Here is a 16,001-nt window from a genome sequence, read left to right as displayed (position 1 = left end):
GGATAAGTTTGGAAACGTCCGTCTCTGAGAGTGGAGAGAAGGAGGAGAACGAGTGAGCATTAGTCGTTGTGAAGTTATCCTCAGTCTGCGGTGTGGAGAATTGGTCACTGATGGTTCTTGTCTTATTTGTGAAGAAAACTGCAAAGTCATCAGCTGAAAGAGTCGATTGAAGAGGAGGTGGAGGCGGATTAAGAAGAGAAGAGAAGGTTTTGAAGAGTGTCCGAGCGTCACAACAGTTGTTAATCTTGTCGTGGTAATATGATGATGTTTTAGCAGTGAAGACGTTTGCAGAGAAGGAAGAGAGGAGAGACTCATACACACTGAGGTCGGTAGAGTTTCTTGATTTAAACCATTTCCTCTCTGCAGCCCTGAGTTTAGAGCGATGTTCACGGAGTACATCGGACAGCCTGGGGGCAGATGGGGTGGTGCGTGCTGGTCTAGACGACAGTGGGCAAAAGTTGTCCAAGCAAGAGGTCAGAGTGGAACAAAAAGTGTCCGTAGCACTGTTCGTGTCCAGAGCTGAAAAGTGCGAGAGTGAAGGAAGTGAGGATGCAACCACAGAGGATAGGCGAGATGGAGAGAGTGAGCGTAGGTTCCGTCGAAAGGTGACCCGCGTTGGAGCGTGTGCCGCTTCAGGAGTAAGTGCTAGATTAGCAGTAATGAGGAAGTGGTCTGAGGTGTGCAGTGGAGTAACTAAAGTGTTGTCCACTGAGCAACAGCGCGTGTAGATGAGGTCCAGTTGGTTGCCCGATTTGTGAGTCGCTGTAGTAGAGACTCGCTTAAGATCAAATGAGGCGAGCAGAGTGTTGAAGTCAGCAGCCTGGGGTTTATCTAGGTGGATGTTGAAGTCACCAAGCAGTACCAGAGGAGTACCATCTTCAGGATAATTTGATAGTAGCACGTCCAACTCCTCCAAGAAGTTTCCCAATTGACCTGGGGGACGATAAATGACCACAAAGTGGATTTTAACAGGGTGGGTTACAGTAACAGCATGTGATTCAAATGAACCGTGACCTGTAGGTGGTGGTTGAAGATCAAATTTCCAATCTTTCGATATAAGGAGACCAGTACCTCCACCCCTCCCAGTCGTACGAGGGGGTGTGGGAATAAGTGAAATGAGTGGAGAGGGCTGCGGGAGTGGCAGTGTCCTCAGGTTTGATCCAGGTCTCAGTCAGTGCCATGAGGCTGAGACCAGAATGAGTAGCAATGGAAGAAATGAAGTCTGCTTTTGTTAACAGCGGACTGGCAGTTCCAGAGACCAACTGGAATAGAGAGCGTTGGAGTAGAGGTCAGAGGGACAGGCCTTAGATTTGTCAGGCAGGCCTTCCTTTGACGTACATAGCGTGCTCTCCGAGTGTTAGTAGTGATAGTAGAGATCTGAAAGCACATAGTGAATACAAGTGTCCAAAATAAGTATTTGAGGATGAGCTGTACAAAAAATGAAGGCGAGAAAAGCAATACTCAAGTGCCCTGTCGGTGTCCTTGCTCGGAGGAGTCGCGCAGGTAGAGTCGATGGTCTTTACACTCGTCGGTCTTCACACGAGGAGGCTTCACACGAGGGCTGCCGCGACCGCTGCCGCGGTGACACCTACCACTTATATATTTGCCTGATTACCTGTGATTGAAGTCAGCTTGTCACGCCTCCCTATTTAGCAGACCGAAACTGTCCAGTCCCGGGATAGGCAAACGCAAAACCAAACGCCACAATTCACACGTATTTACCAGGGTAAGACACACAGTAATTAAAGCAAAGTTTCCCTAGCAACGATGATCACGCAGTAGTCTAATGAGAAAACGAGGCAAAAACACTTACCAACATGCTGTCCTTCTCTGTCGCTCGACTGTTTCTTCTGACAAGCGCTTACAGAACAGCTCTTTAAGTACTTTTTACCGGCTTACTGGCTATTGTCACGCCTCCCTATTTAGCAGACCGAAACTGTCCAGTCCCGCGATAGGCAAACGCAAAACCAAACGCCACAATTCACACGTATTTACCAGGGTAAGACACACAGTAATTAAAGCAAAGTTTCCCTAGCAACGATGATCACGCAGTAGTCTAATGAGAAAACGAGGCAAAAAACACTTACAAACTGCTGTACTTCTCTGTCGCTCGACTGTTTCTTCTGACAAGCGCTTACAGAACAGCTCTTTAAGTACTTTTTACCGGCTTACTGGCTATTGTCACGCCTCCCTATTTAGCAGACCGAAACTGTCCAGTCCCGCGATAGGCAAACGCAAAACCAAACGCCACAATTCACACGGTAATGTTAATGTCTAGTGTGCATAGTCTTTTGCATTGCTTATAAATATTTCTGTCTTGTTTAGTGATTATAATCCACATCGGATCAAGTTATTTCAAACACTCGCTGCTGACTGAAAGTGAGTTTTGAGTTCAACTTATTTAAAAAAGTTTTTAATGCTGGTGTTATTGCTGTTAGCTTTCTGAAATGATCCGCAGCGCAGACGCTCTCTATTTTTATGAAAGCTCCCAAACAAAAATCATATTTATATTTTGATGACATGCTACGCGGAGCTAAACTCTCGAGATGAGACTTATGACAGATAAAATGTTACTAAATACACAATTGTGATAGAGAATAAGAAGCTGACGTCTGATTTTTTTCAAGTGGTTGCATTTACCATGTTTTTTATGGTAACGTTAATGTTTAGCGTGCATATTCTTTTGCATCGCTTATAAATATTTCTGCCTTTTGTGGTGATTATAATCCACATCGGATCGCATTATTTCAAACACTCGCTGCTGACTGAAAGTGAGTTTGAGCTCAGCTTGTTTTTAATGTAGATGTTATAGCTCTTATCTTTCTGAAATGAACGGCGCTGACACTCTCCAGAAGTGGAGAAACTCCGCCTTTGTTCTTAACCACTCCTCTAGCCCCAGCTGGGCCGCTTTGGCCCAAGGTTTTCGTCTGGCCAAAAAAACCCTGGCCGTTGGCCGCCGACGAGGCACGATCAAGCCCCGGAAGTGACAGTGGAAACGCGACTGGCCCTGGCACGCACTAGCACGCCCGCTTTAAGCCCGACAGTGGAAAAGCGGCTATTCAGGCACGTCAGGGAGGAGTGTTTCGGCACTGGCACAATGGATGTGGACTCATTGGTTGAAAAGGGGAAAGTGGAATGAATTGTATATAATTTAATAAAGGTTAAAGAGTTTAAATTCCCTTGAAATTTTTACTTTTTTATTTTTTGGGGAATATTTCAAAGTAAATGTTTAATTAAAGGAAATGTATTAATCTAACTAATTATTTATTATGTCCTTCCTTTTTGAAAATAAAACAATGAAATGGTCTTAATATAAATGTTTAATTTAAAGGGATGTAAATAACTCCTGAAGAAGGGTAGCGGAGAGAAGATTGAGGGATGCTGAGTTTTTGTTTAATTATCATTATTATTATTGATGTTATGTTAATGATTGTTTTTTTTTTTTTTTACTCCAAGTTCTCTCCTCTTTTCCTTTTTTTTTTTTTTTTTTTGTTTAAAAAAATAAATAAATTAAGTGGAGGAAAGATAAATTATTCTTAGTTGGAACCCACTAAATGTTATGGGAGCAAATGCATTGGGAATTTGGAGACCCCTTTGTCCAAAATCAAAAGAAAATTTGGACAAGATTAGGCAAACTTGTGAAGGATGTCACAGTTGGAGGTCTATTGTTAAGAGTGAATTTATGTATGTTTTTGGTTTTAACCCATCCAAAGTGCACACATGGGGCAGTGAGCAGCCATTTATGCTGTGGCGTCTGGGGATACATTAATTAATGTATACAACCCACCTGGGGGAAATTTTAAAAAAATATTTTATTGTTGTTAGTAATGGAAGTTAAAGGAATAATGATTATGGCAGGAGATTTCAATTTGGTCATGGATGAAGAATTAGAAACACAGAGTATGAAGCACAGATCAGTAAAAGGGGTTACACTTTTGCATCAAGCAGGTGTGGAGCTGGGATTGCTAGATGTGTGGCGTTTTATGCATCCACAGATTAAAGAGTTTAAATATAACTCTTAAACTCATAATATTTATTCCAGATTAGAATATATCTTTTTGTTCAGAAATGATGTGCTAAGGGTAAAGAGCTGTGAAATTTTACCATTAACTGTAGTAGATCATGCATTAGCGATAATGGAAATGGATCTTGGGAGTATACGAGGAACTTCAATATGGAGATTTAATAACTCTCTTCTTAGGTATAATATTTTTAAAGCTAAAATATACTGGTTTAGAATTTATATACAGAGTAATAATAATGGTGAAGTTACACCAGTTATATTGTGGGAGGCTGCTAAAGCCACACTGAGAGGGGAAATAATACCATATGCATCATGGAAAAAGAAACAGTCAAATAGAGAAGTTAAACTTAGAAAATAAATTAAGTTTACAAGAAAGACGTGAGAAAAATAAAAATAAGGAGGTTCATGAAGAGTTAAAGAAGGTAAAGAAGTCCCTAGATAATATAGCAATTGCAGATATTGAGAAGAATTTAATGCATACTAGACAGAAATATTATTATAATAGTGCAAAATCTCTAAGAAGGCTACACTGTAAAAAATTTATTGTCAAATTAACAGTAACTTACTGGCAACAATTATCCAGTAGATGCTGTATTTCATTCAACAGTAAAATTACTGTAATACTAACTACAGTAGTGTTTAGCCTACTGTAATATTGAATACAGCATTTTACTGTATTTTTTACCATTTCAAAATACAGCATTATACTGTTGATTTTTAATAATACTGTATACTATTATACAGTTATGAAATGTTATTTTAAATTTTTATAGTGCTACTGTATAACGTTTAGAATTTGTAGAAAACCTGTAAAAGTGCTATTTCAACTGTTAATGGGAAAAAGGAAAATTGAAGCTTTAATTGCAAAAAAAGTTTATTTAAAAAAATTTTAAACAATACATTAGTAAAAAATAATGACATAATAAAAAATCTAACTACTTAAAAGACCAACAATTTATGATTAATCATTAAAATCACAGAACAATACATTAGTAATAATAATAGCATATAATACAACATTAAAATGTTTTAAAAAACAAGACTAAAGAACAATTTATAATTAAGAATTAAATTACCGTGACATAATGCAACAATAAAAATCTCTTTTTAAACACGATTAATTCATTTATAATTAATAATTAAAATCAGTGAACAATTCATGGAAAGATTAATAGTTAAAATACAAACTTACACACAGTAGAACAAAGAAAGAAGTCAAACAAAGAAAGAAGGTGAGGATGAAGGCCAGGTGAGGAGGGCTGGTGTCATGTGGAAAAATGACATTTCTGATAATCCTGCAAGAAATGATAATCACGGAGTCACGTGACGTGCTCATGAACCTAGTCGCGCTTGAGTAGAGCTCCGCACGTTTGGCCCCTTTTTGCCGATTTTTTTTTTTTGTTTTAATTTAAGTTAACTTCTTTAATAATATTATTTCTGATGGCTTTCAACCGGAAACAGCAGGAGATGTCTCCGTCGGCTTCTCCAATTAAGAGGAAATCCAAGCCACCGACCACGGATGATATGGTGGATAAGATGGCGAATACTGTTGCGCACTTTGAGGACATTCTAAGAACTGAGTTGTCAGGGATGCGGAACGAATTCGCTTCTCACATGTCAGTTGTTCAGTCGCTATGCTCCAAATTGGATCTTACAGGGGAGATGAGAGAACAAAAGAAAGTTGTCGCAGATCACGATAGGCGAGTAGCCGCGCTCGAGCAACAGGTGGTGGACCTACAGGATCGCAATAGGCGCAGTAATCTGCGTCTGGTTGGATTGCCTGAAGGGTCCGAAAAGGACGACTCTATGGGCTTTTTGAAAAGATCTCTACCGACGTGGCTTCCGTCTCTGGCGGGCAAAGAGATTGAAGTGGAACGAGCGCATCGCGTGTACACAAGGCTCTCCTCAGATCGCGCTAAACCACGGGTTTTCATCTTTAAACTGTTGCGGTACGCGGACAGGGAGCTCATTTTGCGGGCCGCCCACTGATCTATATATGACTGGATCGCTCATCGCGTTCTAAACTGCCAGCAGACAGTGAAGCCACCGGAAGTGTTCGATCCGCCATTTTACTAATCCCTACCGGCAGAGAGCACCATTGAGTCACATTCAAACCGCTGTCCTAAAATCACCCGATTTGAAGCAAATCAGTCAAACGGGACTAGTTTTTGTTATGTGTACGTAAATGAATGTTTACTTCAGGTGTTATCTGCAGTGTTTACGGTCTTTTGGGGCAGTATAAGCGATATATTTAAACCGTTTAGGTGTGTGTGTCTGCTGCGCACTGATGACACAGGTAATGATCCAACACAAAATATAGCTTATTTCTCTATGTACATAATCATTCAGGAATTATTAAAACATGAACGTATTAGTATCAGAAATGGATTTGAATATATTACAGTGAATAATACAATAGAATCTGTTAATATTGCTATATACTGAACTGAAAAGCTTAACTTACTATCTTGGAAATAAAGCCTTTAAATGTCTTTAAATCCATACTGTGTATAGTAAGTTATTTCTCTGAATAAATTATGATGTGTATATTTTTAATGTCATGATTGAGCAACATCTATTTCAGACTCTCCAAGATCGCGCAAATATGTTTACTAGCAGTAACATTACCGTTTACATGTAAAATATTGTATGCTGAATTAATAATTATTTTAACAACCGTTTGAATCATTACCTGCTTCAAAATGAATGCTGTTAATGAAATCATTGTTGAAACATTTGCACTTAGCGCTGAATAACGAATAAAAACACTATAACTAAATTATATAAACAATGAATAATTGTACAAGGCAAATAAAGGTATACAAAGCATAAATCTTTCTTCAGATTTCAGAATGAGCACTTTGTGGTTTGTTTTATATGTCGAGGTCGTGTCCGTCTGATGTTTATCATGTTCATGATGTTCGCTACTGTGATGAACGTAGCTTTTTAATAAGTAGGGGAAATCCCCGACATTTAAAAAAAATAACCGTTTACATGCCTAGGGTGTTTGCGTTGCAAGAATGTACAGGGATACTTCAAATTTAAAAACGCTGACTTGTTATGTCATGTTTTCTCATTAAAATCATACAATTTCCTATTAATTCAATAGAACGTTTACGCACACTAGGGATTACCAATATGGCGGCACGGTGGCTTCACTTTAATGACGTCATGAGCAGTCCAGTTCTATATTATAGATCAGTGGGGCCGCCAGACTTCACGCCCCGGTGAAAACATCCGACGGAGCAACGCTGTCTTTCTTTCCAGACTTTTCTCCAGTTACCGCAAAAAGAAGTGCATTCGCGCCAGTTAGGAAGAAAATGAGAGAAACAGGCATCCAGAATTTTCTTCTCTATCCTGAAGGTCATTCTCAATCAAGGTGAACCTAAAATGTTATACTCCCCAGAAGAAGCGAGAATTTTTCTCAGATCCCATTCATCCACCAGCTCTCAGTGAACTCCAGCTGGACATTTGTTATCTAATTGGAGAGGAGATGCTCTAAATGGTTAGGCGACTGTGTCTTTCAGTGTTCACTCTAATGTTTACTTCTGAACTCATAGTTACTAGAAGGTCTCATTGAGCATACAGTATCGCTTACTGATTATGGTGGTATAATATTTTTTTGTTTTAGTTGTATTCCTTCTCTTTTCTTTATTTAATTTTTTCTTTATTGTTTTCTTTTATATTTTTTATTTTATTTATTTATTTATTTAGTTATTTTCAACAGAGATACTATCTAGTCAATATGTGACTTTGGGGCCAATGTTGGCGCTTTAGTAATGTGCAGGTTTTTGTTGACGCCACGGATCATATTAAGGGGTGCTGGCAGATCAAGGTTTGTTTTTGGTTTGATCTGCCATAGTTCATGGAAATGTGTTTGTTTTTTTGAAAGCTGATGGGAAGGATGGGGGTGGGGGGTGGTTTGATGGTAGACTCAACTGGTTTTGTTTTCAAATTTGTATTTGGTCTTACTATGCAGTAATTCTGTTTGATACCTATGACTGACCTTAATATTCTAAGTTGTAATATTAATGGCCTAAATGGCCCCACACAAACGTACAGGTTTTCTGGATTTTTTGCGAAGAAGAAAGATTGATATAGTGCTAGTTCAAGAATCTCATTTGAAAGAGGAGGATGTACACAGGTGTAATAATAAGTTTTATGAAGTGGTATCTCATTCATCTTCCGATACTAAAACCAAGGGTGTTCTAATATTGGTGCGGAGGACTTTAAATATTACTATTTTAGATAAAGGTTGTGATACAGACGGTAGAATAACACATATAAAAACAATACTGGAGAAATAGGAATATTGTATTTATTTCAGTTTATGCTCCTTGTACTCCTGACCCTACCTTTTTTCTCTGTTTTGTCTACCTATCTTTTGAAATTTTCAGATTTTGAAATTGTATTGGGTGCAGACACAAATTCTGTAATGTCGCATATCCTAGATAGATCTGGACTAAAGGAATCACACTCTCAAGCCTTCTGTTCTGACAAACTTAGGCAATCTGTAACATCAGCTTCATTGGTGGATAGTTGGCGTTTAATTAATCCTTCTGCAAGTCTTTCACTTTCTTTTCTGCCACTCATAAATCCTATTCGCGAATTGACTATATTTTCATTTCTACTTCTTTATCTTCAGTTGTTCGTGATGCCGATATCTGTTCCTTATCTTTGTCGGATCATGATGGAAATTTGTGCAGATTATCTTTGATCCCTCGGCCATCTCGTGCAACTAGATGGCGATTTAACCCTAAATTGTTACAGGATGAAAACTTTTGCAGTCAATTCAGAAATAAATTTGCTGAGTTTATTGAAATTAACCAAGGTTCAGTGGATGATCCGCGAACACTTTGGAATGCAGTTAAAGGATTTATAAGGAATAACTCAATTTCATATGCCTCTTTCCTTCAGAAAAAAACGACATAAAAAGATAGCTGAACTGGAATCACAGCTCCAGAATCTGACTAGAGACAATCAACATTGTTTCTCAGACAGTAAACTCAGCAAAATTATGGCGGTTAGGTCCGAACTTAATTCATTACTGAGATCCAGGGCAGAATTCCTGATTCAAAGATGGAGGCAGAATTATTATTTTTCAAGGAAGTAGACCAAGCCACCTTTTAGCTCTAAGAATACGCAACAGTGAAAAATTTGCTAATATTTCAGCAGTGAAATCCCAATCCGGGCTCATTATGACAGACCCAAAAGACATTAATATTTCTTTTTTCATTCTTTTTACTCTAACCTCTATACTTCTTCTGCTGTTGGTGACCCTGATTCTTTTACATCTTTTTTGTCCAATCTTGATCTACCTAGGCTGTCAGATTCGGATTCGGATTACCTGGCTGAACCGATTACTCTTCAGGAGCTGGAGTCAGCAATCTGGTCTATGAACAAGGGTAAATCCCCAGGTTTAGATGGTATTCCAGTCGAATTGTATTCTACTTTTTGGTCGGATTTTTAGGCCCCCCCTTATGTTAGATATGATAAATTTTTCGGTTACTCAAGGCTCATTTCACCCATCTATTAATATAGCTGTTATTTCTCTCTTGTTAAAAAAAAGATAAAGATCCGACTTCTTGCTCTAGTTATCGGCCACTTTCTTTGATAGGGACTGATGTTAAATTGTATGCTAAGGTACTGTCTCGTCGTCTAGAGAAATTTATGAACAGGCTAGTTCATCATGACCAAACAGGGTTCATTAAATCTCGCTCAGCTTCGGACAACTTACGCAGGTTATACCATATTATTAACTCAACTAATAGTTCATCCTCCCCTTGTGCAGTATTATCTCTAGATGCAATGAAAGCTTTCGACCAGCTAGAATGGAACTATTTATGGGCGGCTCTACAGCATCTGGGTCTAGGATCGAGTTTCATAAACATGATAAAAGTTCTGTACTTCAATCCAGCAGCCTCTGTTCTCACAGGTTCTGTTTGCTCTAACCCATTCTTTATACATCGAGGTACTCGTCAGGGTTGCGCGCTTTCTCCTCTGTTATTTGCATTATCCTTGGAACCCTTAGCTCAAGCGGTCCGACGATCTCAAACTATTTCTCCCATAATTATAAGGAATACTCAGCATCATATTTCTTTATTTGCTGATGATATCTTATTGTTTTTTGGAGAAGCCGTCGTCACATTCTATTTCTCATGTATTGAATTTATTTGACCATTTTGGATCTCTCTCTGGGTTTAAAATTAATTGGAGTAAGTCATGTCTACTTCCCCTCAATTCTAAATTTGATCCCACTTCCCTTTCGGCATCTATTCCATTGGTTCAAACTTTAAGTACTTGGGGATAAATGTTTTTTCCTTCTCTGCAAGAAATCCTTTCAAAAAACTATAATAGTATTCTATCCAAAATATCCTCAGATTTGGAAAATTGGTCTCGTCTTCCTACTTCTCTTCAGACTCGTATATCGGTGATTAAAATGAATGTTCTCCCACGTATCAATTTCTTTTCTTCGATGATTCCTCTCCCTCCACCAGTTGGCTACTGGAACAAACTTGATGCATGTGTTTCACGGTATATATGGAATGGGAAACGTCCTCGTATTAAACTGACTACCTTACAACAAAGTAGATTACATGGAGGTCTTTCTCTCCCTAATTTTAGACTGTATGCTCAAGCCTTTTCCCTCCGCCCTTTATCAGTTTGGTTTGACCCTGATGCTTCTGTATCTTGGAGAGGCAATTGAGGAATCTATTGTGTATCCATATAAATTGAAGCATCTTGTTTTTTCTGGGGTTCCACTTAGGCAGTGTAAATCTAGGTTTGGTCCCATTGTAACCCATCTCCTATCCACATGGAGGGATGTTGAAAGACGTTTACAACTAGTTACAATATGGCATAAGCATTCGCCAATTTTCCACAACAATAATCTTTTATCAGGCAATACTCCTTTCATTGTCCGCAATGGACTCATCATAAAGTAAACACTCTGGGAGATATCTATGATGATAGTGGCTTACAATCCTTCCAGAATCTTAAAACTCAATATAATCTGCCAGGCACTTCCTTTTTTATGTATTTGCGCATTAGATCGGCCCTACGGGCATATGGGGTGCCCTGGAACTCTCAATTGCCTATTCACCCTTTGCGCAAACTAATCCTTCCCTCTGAGGAATTTCCCTCTTCTGCTTCAGTCATCTACCTTTTTCTTCTTGAGCATTCATACAAACCTTTACCTATTACAACTGTCTGGGCTAAGGATCTTAATGAGGATGTACATGTTTTATTTTCGGATCAGATATGGGGAATTGCTGCATAGGGTTTACTTGACTCCAATGAAACGTTTTCATATGAATCTGTCTTCTCCTAAGTGCAATCTCTGTTCACAAGGATCTTTAGGCACATTTTTGCATTTTTTTTGGGAGTGCCCCTCTCTCTCTCCTTTTTGGTCTCTGTTAGCTGTTAGCTGCTCTCACTGCAGCAAAAAAGTTGCTAGTCAACCGTTGGAATCCTCCTCACACAATGGACAGACGAACCTGGGCGGTATATTTGTTGGACATTATCTTGATGGAACTCTCAACTTCTCGTATACATGGGTCTAATGTGAAAACTGTTAATTTATGGCATTCATCCTTTTAATGTTGTGTCATCTTTTCTAAAATCTTTGTAAATATTATTTTATTGTATTTTATGTATTAATATTACTTAATTTATTTTTATTATTATTATCTATTTTACTTTATGTATTTATTTATTATTTTTCTTCTCTACCCTTAAGTCTACCAGGGGTGGGATGGGTTGGGATGGGTTCGAAATTTGTACAGTTGCTTCTTTGCTTGATACTACTGTTCACAGAAAAAAAAAAAAAAAAAAAAATCAATAAACAGTTGTTAACAAAAAAAAAAGAAATGATAATCACAAATCAATCACTGAGTCCAAACATACAACTAATCATCAAAACCTCACATTATCAACACCTTTAAATGATGGGCAAAAGCTTGTGCATAGGGCCCCGCAGCGACTGAAATTGCCTGAATTTTTTTTTCATTAATATTTTTTAACTCTAAAGTAAACATACATACAATGTACATTTTGGTGGATAACTGCAATCACAAAACAAAAAAAAAAAACATTTATAGATCTTCTAGGTAACCACACACAGTATTAAGAATCAGTGGTTCACAAACTTTTGAACGGGGTCATTCTTAATAAATTCAGTTATTTTTTGTCTTGTGGACTTAATGTAAACATCCTTTATATAAAATATCTTGCCCAGGACAGTACTATATAAAAAAATAATTTTGTATGATCTCTTATTCTGTTAAAAATGTTTACAGATTCTGCAAGGGGTTCACAAACTTTCAGTCGGCATTGTAAATGTATTAATCATCGATTTTCAGTAAGATTTACTAAATATAACATTTCTGCTATTTTCTTTTTAATTTGAATCATGCTTAACAGATACCGGTTTCTGGCAATTCACTCCTTGATTTGCTTCATAAAAGCAAATATAATGCATTATTTTCAATGCATTTATTGTTAGTGTGGCCCTTAAAGGATTAGTTCACTTTCACATGAAAATTACCCCAAGCTTTACTCACCCTCAAGCCATCCTAGGTGTATATGACTTTCTTCTTTCTGATAAACACAGTCAGAGATATATTAATAAATATCCTGACGCATCCAAGCTTTATAATGTCAGTGAACGGGACCAACGAGTATGAAGCTGAAGAAAATGTCTCCATCCACATTCATCCGTTATAAACCTTCTCCACATGGCTCCTTGGGGTTAATAAAGGCCTTCTTATGCAAAGTGATGCGTTTGTGTAAAAAAAAAATGAATATATTTATTTAGCTATGTATTAAGTTATATAGCTTGCTTCAAACAGACTTCATATTACATTGTGAGTTTAGTGCTATAGCAGTTCAAAAAGCTTACGTCATGTCCTACACCTTCCCTGTTTAACTTATGGAAAAAGCCTAACTAACGTGATGCCAGTTTGGTTTTTTTCATAACTTGAATTCGTAAGGCTGTCTGGCAAAAGCTACATATTTTACTTCATTACTTGTTTAAATATGGATTTTTTTTTTTTACACAAATGCATCGCTTCGCTTCAGAAGGCCTTTATTAACCCCACAGGAGTCAAGTCAAGTCTGCTTTATTGTCAATTCTTCCACATGTACAGTACATACATACAGAGAATCGAAATTGCGTACTCTCAGAGACCCCCGGTGCATACAGATAACACGAACAGTAGAGCCTAAAAAATCTAGATCAAATATAAAATGTAAGATAAAACTATACAATAAGGGAATGTAAAAAAGACATAATAGAAAAAATAAAATAAAAATAAGGTTAAATAAAAGCAGCGCAAGGCACATGGCAGATAGTGCAAACCAGTGAACAAACAGTGCAGATAAAAATATTTTTAGTGCATAAAAAAATAGCTTATTCAGTCTGATTAAAAGTGACAAAGTGACAAAGGGCTCAGAGCAGTTATTTTATTAAACTGACTGATGAGGAGGTAGAATGATGTCAGTTCCATGGTGAATGAGGTAGTGAGCAGACCAATGCTGCACAAAGTAACTGGTGCGTGTCATCGTATGTTAGAGGGAGGGGGGGTGGAAGGACCTGGAGATGTAGGATCTGGGGGGGGGGAAGGGGCCGTGTGGAGTACGTTTATGATAGATGAATGTGGATAGAAGCAGTTTCATCAGCTTTATACTCGTTGGTATTACTCACCGCCATTATAAAATTTGGATTCGTCAGGATATTAATTAATATATCTCTGACTGTGTTTATTTTCATTTGAAAGTGAACTAATCCTTTAAAAAGTAATTCACATTGTGATGTATTTGATTGCCAAAACAGAAAGCAATAATGTCAAGCAATTTTAAACTTACCTCAGGAAAGACATTTAATGAATATATAAACTGATATGATATGACTGATATGAAACATTTTATCAAGATAATTTTTGGCCATTTCAATCAGCCCTATGAAACACAAATGAGTGTAAACTCCGTGAATGAAATGAGCACAGCACACCTGCAAATCAAATAACTGCACTGCTGTTTCGGTGTGTCTTTCAGAAATCTGGTATTGGTTTACTTGTTTAAAGAAATGTTACAATTATAATTTAAAAAATATATAAGTTCTGTGAGTTATAAAAAGCATATTTGTTAAATGAAAACTGTGAAGAGAACAGAATTACATTTTAAAACAGACTTCTCTTTTTTTTTTTTTTTTTTAAATTTTTGGTTATTTGTTTATTTTTGGACTTTTTTTTAATTTTTTTGTTTTTTTTAAGTATTAAGTAATTATTAGTTTTGTGCAGATATTGGCTCCATTGCACACCCCAATTATTACTCTTACCTGAATGATTCTGCCAGTCATATTGTGCAAACTCCCGAATGAAAGATGAAACTCTTTCTGCTCGCCTGCAACTCAGAACTGCATTTCGAATTTTCAGGATTTATCCTGACAAGAAACCTGTAAATTTAAAAAAAAAAAGAAAAAAAAAAAAAAAGTGATCACACTATGTAGCATCATCTCTAATACGTCATGTCACAATAAGGGATAAGCTCTAAACATTCATTTATGCAAAAGCCCATTGGTATTACTAATGGAATTTAATTTGTAACAAAAGTGTATGAATGAAGTGAAATTTGTTGGAGCCTAGACGTCTGATCTTTTTTTTTATTTATTTTTTTTCAAGATGGAGTCTCATGAACCTAATAACATCCCTCTCGCCTGGTGTTAAGTTGGGTTAGTTCACCCAAAAATTAAAATAATGTCGTTTATTTATTTACCCTCATGTCGTTCTACACCCGTAAGACCTTCGTTCATCTTCGGAACACAAATTAAGATATTTTTGACTCAGTGAGGATATAACTATAACTTAATATGTGTTCCGGAGATGATATTATTGAACGGGGGTGGCGAACGCTGGTCCTGGAGAGCCGCAGCCCTGCATAGTTCAGCTCTAACCCTAATGAAAACTCGCCTGTCTTAGCTCTCTAGTAACCCTTCAGACCTTGATGAGCTTGTTCAGGTGTGTTTGATGAGGGCTGAAGCTAAACTCTGCAGGGCTGCGGCTCTCAGGACCGACGTTCGCTTCGTTACCCCCGTTAACATCAACGCCGCGGGCAGTTAAACTAACATTAACGCTATTACTGACATTTTGGTTTGCATAAAAAAATAAAGATTTTTCACTTACAAGATATTTACGGCGAACTTTACAGACAGCGTCGCGAGGCGAAGGCGTTCAGAGAACTGAAAGAGTTCTTCACAAAATGGCAGTTTGTGGTTGTTTTTCGCGGTCATTTCGTATTACTGTATTTAAATTTACAGTAACATGTCGCAGACTACATTGAAAGAGTGCTGTACACAGCTTATGCACTAGTAAAATGTTGAGTATAAACCTTGAATATCGAAATCGCGGTCAGTTATTCTAAACTAACATTAAATCTATTAGAATGTCTGTATGCATGAAAATATTAATATTTATTACTCACCAGATGAAGCACGTTTCCAGGTCGCAGAGAAGACACGCTGTTTCCGACATTACAGGAAAAACTCTTTCAAATGCGCTCTCTTGAACCCTGCACTGACAGATATTAAGAGTGTTAATGCATAGCACCCAGTCCTGAATTATTTTTATGTAGAAATAGCAGTTTTACCTGCGAAAATTCTGTGTGGTTTGTTTTTCGCGGTCAGTTTGCACTAATGTATTTTGATTTACAGTAATTGATAATTTCCCAGAATGCATTGAAATTCTACAGTAACATACTGTCAACCGTGTACACAGTACTCCACTGTTGAGAATACAATATAATACTGTGAAAACATCCAAATCTACAGTAACACACTGTACACAGCTTATACATCAAGAAACTGTTGAGATTAACAGTATAATACTGTGAAAACAACAGAAATCATTTACAGTGTAGCATTTAAATAAAAACAAAAAACAAAAAGAAAATCTGCAATAATGAGTATAAGGGATGACGGGTT

At 37.4% G+C, this 16,001-nt stretch overlaps 1 long non-coding RNA gene across 1 annotated transcript; it reads right to left on the bottom strand.

Moving 5' to 3' along the window:
- Positions 1-5,191: 5,191 nt before the first annotated feature.
- LOC122148571 lies at positions 5,192-15,445 on the bottom strand. The gene is made up of 3 exons (XR_006162458.1): positions 15,205-15,445; positions 14,361-14,477; positions 5,192-5,319 (listed from the first exon to the last, which is right to left on the bottom strand). It is a non-coding gene; the product is annotated as an uncharacterized LOC122148571 (long non-coding RNA).
- Positions 15,446-16,001: the final 556 nt, after the last annotated feature.

The sequence above is a fragment of the Cyprinus carpio genome, chromosome A18 (assembly GCF_018340385.1).
Source record: "Cyprinus carpio isolate SPL01 chromosome A18, ASM1834038v1, whole genome shotgun sequence".
In the NCBI taxonomy this organism is placed as follows: Eukaryota; Metazoa; Chordata; class Actinopteri; order Cypriniformes; family Cyprinidae; genus Cyprinus; species Cyprinus carpio.
The sequence above is the reverse complement of the archived record's forward strand: the minus strand, read 5'-3'. Positions and strand labels throughout refer to the sequence as shown.